The following is an 8,919-nucleotide window of genomic DNA, read 5'->3' on the forward strand; positions in this document are numbered from 1 at the left end:
TAATATAGCCGATTGCAGATCCCCCAAAAACGCATTAAATAGCTGAAGGATTTAAATTAATCAAAGGACATACTAAGTATGTCTATCTGCTGGAAATAACAGTCAAAATTCTTATTTAAATTCTTAAAATACACTGATATTTACTACAGAAATCAACCATCCGAATGCAAGCGGGCTCAGACAATCTCCCAACGTACATTCAAGTATTTGGACTCACGTGGACCGGTTTCTGCACTGGAAAAAATAGCCACAGCTTCCTCAGCACGCGTTACCATGTTAGAGACTCCCAACCCGTCCTATTGACTCCATTGTTTATACATATAATACATAAATATGTGTACATATCATACACACACACACACACACTCAAACATATGCATATAGCTGGTAATAGCAATTATATGTGCGCGTGCGCATGTATATGATTGTATGTGTATATAAATGTATGTGTGGTGACTGTGTATGACTCTGTATGTGTGTGTGTGTGTGTGTGTGCGTGTGTGTGTGTGCGTGCGTGCGTGTTTGAATGTATATCAGCACTATATGTTTTTTCTATGTCTTTTGATGAAGAACACTTCAATAACAAAACTCCTTTCTCAGATATCTTCCACACACAACCCCTATCTCCACCACCTTTCCCCCATGTCTCCGAAGCGCTCTATCCTAGACCACCCTCATCTAACCCCCAATACCAATTTTAAGAGGCTAAGGCTGTTGATGTATGAAAGTCTGTCAAAACTGAAATCATGATTAATGGCGATTCTACGTTCCGTTGAAAACTGTACGAAATGCAAGCACGCGCGCGCATATATACATGTATGCATGTGTATATATATATATATATATATATACACATATATACACTCTCTCTTTTCTCTTTCTTTCCTCTCTCTCCCCTATCTCTTTTACACACTCTCTCTTTCTCTCACTATATATATATATATATATATATATATATATATAATAATAATAATTATTATTATTATTATTATTATTATTATTATTATTATTTAATTTTTATGGAAACTTGTCAAAAAATGTTCATTTTAAAAATACCGTGCCTTTTTCTGTCGGTGTGAATACTGATAAAGATGAAACAATCAAAGGGAATTACGAGACTTTAAAATAAAAACTGGCAACTTTTTTCATGACTTCTTGATGCTATCCTGAACAACTGCGCCAAAATGGCGGAGTTACAAATGAGTCAATTTACACGGGGTCAGTGCCAGGTGTGGAGAGTCATCAAGAGGTTTTACAAGACCCTTTTCTTTGCAGGCACAGTTACCTGTTGAGCGTACCTAGGCATGCTACACCCGTCCAATTTACCAACCATACCTGCACTCTATGGAAATGATGAGTTTTTCTTTTAACAAAACAGTGCCCCGCTCCACAACTGCCAAGACGTGCGAGTTTACCTGGATGAAAATCTGCAAGGTCACTGGATAGGACGAAGAGGCACAGTTGAGTTCCCAGCAGGGCCTCTTGGTTTAATGCCTGCTGACTTTTACTTATGGGGTACCCTAAAGGATCTCGTATCACAGAAAACTGGCTTCACTGACGTCTTTTGGGGAAAAACATTGAAACGGCACGAGCAGTAATCCCGCTGGACACTTTGGCCAATGTGGCCGAAGATGTAGTTCACCGTACTAACGAGTGTCTGAAAGCTACCTCTTTTAAGGGGAGAAGTTAAAGGCAACTTGTATTAATCACGTGATGTCTCAATAAATTTAGTATTAGAATATTTTTATAAGGTTCTCTCTTGAAATGTGTATCTGTGTTTCTGTGTTTTGGCTGTGTGCGTGTGTGTGTGTGTATATATGCATGTGTGTATGTATTATTATATAGAGTTATATAAAATGTATAGGTGTATAAATATGCGTTTGTGTGTGTGTGTGTGTGTGTGTGTGTGTGTGTGTGTGTGTGTGTGTGTGTGTGTGTGTGTGTGTGTGTGTGTGCAAATACAGACAGAAGTGGAGAAGGGAGAGAGAACTGTAAAAGAGAGAAAGAGATGTTAATTGCCTACATACCTTTAATTAAATTAGTCGTCTTTACTAAGAATCTAATAGCTGAGGAGACACTCCTGTATTTATTTAAATACGTGGGACCTTCCTGCAGTCCCACGACACACACACACACCTTCATACCTCCCTCCTTCCTATCTCTTAAAGAATCCCATCTTTCTTCAATTGTTTGCTGTCTCATTAGTTCAAAGCTTCTGTCGGCTACCCACATATGTTGGCCTGGAAAACGGACCGCTGTTTCCTGTGAATGTCTGTGAATATAGGGGCGAGGACGTTCGGTCTGTCTGCCTGTGTCCCTTTGCTTGTGTTTTTGTGTGTGTGTATGTGCTTAGATATAAACGTGTGTGTATATAAATATGCATCAACGTTTGTGTATAAATGCCTGTGTGTGTTTATTTGTGTCAAAATATGTGTATGTGTGTGATTCTAAGTATGCGCGTGTTTGCGACTACTTACTTTGTGTAAAAGCGTATGCATGAGTGTATGTGTGTGTCAGTGTGTACATGTATGGGGGAGGGGTCAAAACTTTAATAACAAAGGCGTACAACACAGACTCGACCTGTTGTCATTGAACAAATTACCAAAGACCAAATAAATCTTCTAACATTAAAAGGGTTCCAAACATGACTATCCCGTCTTTTATTCAACTATATCAGAGACAAAATTTCCCCTTTATCTTAAGAGATCAGCGTGGTATTAAGGGTGTTCTAGCTGTTATTTCTAGCAAGTTGTAGGATTTATCCAATAAAGTTTTGGAATGAGTAACCCATAACGATAGTTTTTCCAGCAATGGCCATCCCGTTCTAAATTCATGAACTGCGTATGCTACACCTTTTCCAGCGCAAGAGGCTGAGGAAGATGTGGATGCCATTTCTAGATGGCTGTGTGGCTAAGTTAAGGATTTCACATGGTATAGATTCTCTAACGCACCCACATACATACACACACACATACACACATACATAGTAACATTGATCATCAAAGCAGTCTATTATGGACCAATAGCCGGATTACTACCCCCCACTTTGAAGGATAAGCGTTTGCAATCTAGGAATAGGAAATATCAACCAAGTAACTGATGCACAAAAGGGATAGAGATGCAGGAAAAGCAGTAAAATGTGACAACCGATGCAGACTTTGTGGAGTTCATACTGAAGATATCAGCCACATGATAAGAAGTCTGAAAATGTCATCATGGTATTATCTACCAATGAGACATGATGTTGTAGCTTGGACACTCTATAATTAAATCCGGCGGAAGAATAACCCCGAGGACAAAGAAATAAGAACCCACAGTATGGTAGAAGCCAGAGCCACTCGTAATAAAAAGGAATACTGGTGGAATGTTCCAGTGAAGACCCCAATAAAATGTAAGCACAACAGACCTGACATAATGATTTGGGATAGAGAAGAGAATCTGTGCACAGTTGTGGAAATTAGCTGCTCAGAGGATCTTAGCATAAAGCTGAAGATCAGTGAAAAAGAGAAGACCTACGATGGACTATTGTGAAATCTAGTTACTCTATTCAGATTACAAGTTCAGATTTATACCTGTAATTATTGGGGCACTGGGGTATGTAACACACTGCCTAAGTACCAATCTTAAGAAATTAAGCTTCTCAAAACCAGAAAGGAGAAAGCTAATTTGAAGACTACAGATCCAAACCATCACTGGAACTGTAAAAATCTGTAAAACTGTCCAGAAGTTTATCATTTAAATATATATGAGCATGTCTAGATATGCAGCTATATGCATGAGAATACATACATAAAGCAAAACATACAAATCTGAAGGCAGTATCAGAAGGCACCGTGAGGAATATAAAGGAAATTGGAATAGAGTACCCAGTAGAATAGAGTACCCAGAAGAATAGAGTACCCAGAAGAACTGTTACGAAAGGTTTGCCTTCTTGGCACGACCAGAATAAGTATTAGATAGCTGAAAAGAACGAACAACATTGTCTTTTCTTGTCCCTTTTTGTATCTGTCTGGATGTTTTGCGTTCTTGTCGTATTTTTTTGAATTCCTTTATATATATATATGTATATATATTTGGAGAAATTTAGAAAAATAGGAATAATCAGAATGGAAAAGACAAGAATAGTATAGTAGTATAGTACAATAAAAAAGAGGGGCGGTGTATTGGGGTGCCGAAAGAAACCTGTTTTACAATAATTACCAGTTATACTGACTCATGTATATAGAGGCAGACAGATGTTAATGTATGTTTATAAACATATTAATACATATGTGTGTATATATATGTGAGTGTGTGTGTGTGCATGTGCGTGTGTGTACATACACGCATACACACACGCATATGTAATCTATTAAACACCTATATAAGTAATACATATTCTAATGCTTTCATATGAAAGAAAGCCCACACACACAAATATAAACATACGCTGGGGGTGGAGTGTATGCTTATACACATCCGTATATGTTAATGCATATGGATATCTTTGGTTCCTTTTTAGCATCATAATCAAGACCATGCTGGAGCACTGTTCTCAGAAACATGAATGCTTTATGAATGCTAATTTCCGAGGCTCCATTTTTTTTAGTTCGCCCCTTTTCCGTGCACGTGACACCAGCCAGACGATGCGGTCAGATCCGCTTTCGTGGCTGATCTGGGATTTTAGAAAGAAGCGTCTTTTAAAAGTCTCAGAATAAAGTTTCGTCACCTTTCATAATCCTTTTTGGAAGAACTATGTAGAATTTAGGGCCTTTAAATGTGTTTGTGAGGAAAAGGCCCGTTGAAATGTGACAGTACATTCTATTTCTCTTCTTTTATTCCCCTTTTCTTTTTTACCAAAGCAGAACAAAAATCTTGTAAATTATTCACATATAAATCCTTAAAACCCGCTTTCGTGGGCGCGATTTCGTTAGATTAAACCCTTTGACGACGCTAAAGCGGGAGACCAAATGCTTTGTGATTACAGCTGAAAATAACGATTTTCTGCCAATTGTGAGACAAACACAAAAATACGTGGCCAATCGTTTTAAAGTCTTCTGGAGGTAAAATAAAATGAAATCTCATTCGTTAAAGCGTACTCGCCATTTCAAAAGGTTAAGGCACACCGTTGCCGTGGTGAGCTAAACAGTGGAGACATTATACGTAGAGGTCTTCCTAGTAATTTATTTCACCGATATCTTTCAAAGAGCGCCGATGGATGCGAATGATTTTTGCAATTTCTCAAAATGTCCAGACTCCATTTTCTGTAACGACGCCATCAACAGCGCTGCATCACTTGTGCAAGTTTTAAAATCCCATCAGCATTGCGCTGGTTTGAGCGTTCGAAACCCTGTACCAAAATCTAAGCCGCCAACAAACACCGAGCTTACATCACATGACCAATTTTGACAAAATTGTTTGATGTAATTTTGAAACAAAGCAAAGAAGAAAAAATTGCACAACCTTCAAATGGTAGCGTGGTAAATTCCTCCAAGAAATGCCCGAAAAACCACCGACACCCGGACACAGTTCAGTCAACAGCTCCCTACACGAGTAGGCTCTGATGGCCCGAAACATGACTAAAAAATAACGTCATTAAGTGAGGCTATGGAGTTATTTGCTATGGCTTGGGTCAATAGTGGCTGGAACCTAAATTTGTCTAAGTTTAGGTCCCTCTCCAGCCACTGAGTTCTTGGGTGGTTGTTGACATTTTCTGATGTTAGGTGAACATGTATTATCAAACATAGACATGCCCAGCTTTCAATTGCTTATGGCCTGAGGCAAAGTAGAACATTTCGATGGAGGGCCAAGAATACTATGGCATTCAGAGACATTTCATGGTCATTCCCTCAGTTAGATTATAGACACCAACACGGATGGCGTGGTTTCTCTTCACCGTAAGCATCACCTCGATGTCGTTTGCAAAGTTACTGAAACTCAGCCAATTGAATAGTTTTTGTGTGTCACCGAAAGTATGATGAGGAACAAGCATACACATACATACACCCACACACGCACACACACACACACATATACTGGCAGATGGATAGACAGATAAATATACACATACACACACACATACATATAGTACACACACACACACACATACATATAGTACACACACACACACACGCACCTTGATGAAAAGTTCTTATCAAATCAGGTCACACTAACCTACTTGTAGACTGTGACACAGATACTTGACCTCTGTTAATGACCTTCGAGTCATTAATAAAGGTCAACCTTCTAATAATCTCTAGGTCCTTTGTTACAGAACAGATATAACTGATTGCATCGACCCCAATATATAACTGGTATTTTACAAATCTCACAAAGACAATGGCGAACAGTGACGTTTTAACTCCGAACACCTTTTGCTAATGAACTCTCGTTACGTAATGAACCAATGAAGGAGCCTCTATGCGGTTGCTTTGTATGCTAGAAATCACTACCATATATCCCTCAACTCAAAGTTTGCTGGGTCTTTTCACAACCATCGGAGCGCATAGCGCTCCTCACGACCGCAGGTCAGTGAGATGGCTGTGACTTGTAAACAGTTTCGAGTAGGAACCGAAAATAAAAAGTATGAACATACAATGCGCATGTCACATCTCGCTTTATCTCACTGTTTCAATTATGCAGATACCACCTTATAAACATAATTGCGCCCTTATTACTGTCCTGACAAAATATTGGGCACCTAGCACTTATTAACAACTGTTCCCCTAGTTTCTGCCTTTTTATGTGAACCACTTCGCTTTCCCATAATTCTCTAAAAATGAACCTGTGTATTTTTGTGGTGGACTCGAGGTGCAATAATTTTAACAACTATATGCAACCAGAGGATATTGATATATGTTATATTAACAGGCGGGGTGCCACAATTGACTCAAAAAGCATTTAATGTTCTCAGTTCTTTGTCTGTCTATAAACAATTATTCATTAAGATCGCAGCAGGTGTTAATGATATTCTTACTTAAAATTCATCTGGTGTTGTCCGTTTGTTGTCCCTCACAACTGAGGATATTGTTCATAAATTGAAAAATTTCACTTCAACTGTTAAATCTGTCAACACATCAGCAGTTGTTGGATTTATCACCATTGCCACTGCCGACTCATGTCACATAAATGACACTTTTATCAAATCGGGTCTTCTTAAAACAACTGATTTTAAACTTGAACAGCAAAGATTAAACAGTTTATTATGTGACTTAAATAAAATTATTAGAAATTTAAATTCTACATTATTGAGTCCATGGGCAGTTTCCTGGTATCGATGTATTGCTAAGGACCATAAAAAAAGGAGCAGGAAGGATTCCCCCATTGAAGCATCACATAAGATATATGTTTATATGATGGTCTGCATGCCATGTCTGACACCATTATCGCGCAGCGTTGCTGCAATTTTCTTGTTTTAATATGAAGTAATATTGTATAATATAGTCCAAGATGCACAGTGCCTTGGTAACAGACGAGATAGCCACAACCGGAACACCTTTGATCATATGCCTGCTTACCATCAATGACTTGGGGTTAAACAACAACAATATTGCTACGGTAGACCTTCAATATAAAATGGCGAAGAGCTGGCCAAATCGTTAACACAGAGAACCGCTATTTTCCCGCTTCTTTACGTTTTAATTTCAAATCCTTCTGAGGTTAGTTTTATTTTTCATCCTTTCGGGGGTCGGTAAATAAAGTATCAGTCAAGTATTGGGGTCGATGTAATCGACTTATTCCCGCCCCTCAAAAATTGCTGACGTTGGACCTTGCAACGGACTGGAGGACCGTTTCAGGTAATTCTGTCATCTTGATCACTTACGCGCCATGAAAACCGAGTAACCGACCTCATCAGTCCTGGGGCTCAAAACCAGAAAAAAAAAACCTTTCAGTATAATATTTTCACTAACTTCTTCCTACCATTCCCCCACCTCTCTCTCTCTCTCTACTTTCACTCTCTCACATCCTGTTATTCTCCCTCCTCCCTCACCCATTCACTCGATCCAATCCCTCCTCCTACTCTCTCTAATCCTAGCCTCTTGGTATTTTATTGGAATTAAACTTGAAATATAACAGGAAATTGTCTTTAATTAATCAGTGAACAAATGGAAAATTAGTTAATCTGTATCAGCCAGGACTAACCGTAATTATACCAGTAATTACACAAATACTAACAACGGCAACAACTACAGCACTTTCAACCTGATGTATTGATGTAGCTCTCTCTCTCTCTCTCTCTCTCTCTCTCTCTCTCTCTCTCTCTTTCTTCCCCATCTCTCTCTCTCTCTCTTTCTTCCACATCTCTCTCTCTCTCTCTCTCTGACCCACATTCCATCAGCTCTCGTATGCCCTAGGGTTCGCCTTCGTGTCTCCCCTCTTCCTCCTATACATGAACACTCTACACGTCGTCACCCCCTCCAACGACGCCCACCTCTACTTAATGACATAACCCTTCACCCCCTCTACTTCTGAACAATGACGTCATTCACCCCTCTACACTTCACAATAAATGTTCACCAATTCCATAGAAGAGAAATTGCGAGGGAGGTTAGACCGATCTTGTTTCCTTCAACGACCCAAAGACAAATACTTCCCACGTGAACAAAATACAATTACACTATAAAGGCTCCAGCGAATCCTCGAACATCTCTCCTGATGAACTTTCATCCACAACATACAACATACATAAAACATACAAATCTGCACATATACATACATACAGAAAGACAGACAGACAGACAGACAGACACATCGCTGTGTGGTAAGAACCACATTGTTCCGGGTTCAGTCCCACTACGTGGTACCTTGGGCAAAGTGTCTTCTACTATAGCCTCGGGCCGACCACAGCCCTGTGAGTGGATTTGGTAAGCGGAAACTGAAAGCCTGTCGTGTGTGAGTGTAAATATATATATATATATGTATATATATATATATATATAT

The sequence above is a fragment of the Octopus bimaculoides genome, chromosome 3 (assembly GCF_001194135.2).
Source record: "Octopus bimaculoides isolate UCB-OBI-ISO-001 chromosome 3, ASM119413v2, whole genome shotgun sequence".
In the NCBI taxonomy this organism is placed as follows: Eukaryota; Metazoa; Mollusca; class Cephalopoda; order Octopoda; family Octopodidae; genus Octopus; species Octopus bimaculoides.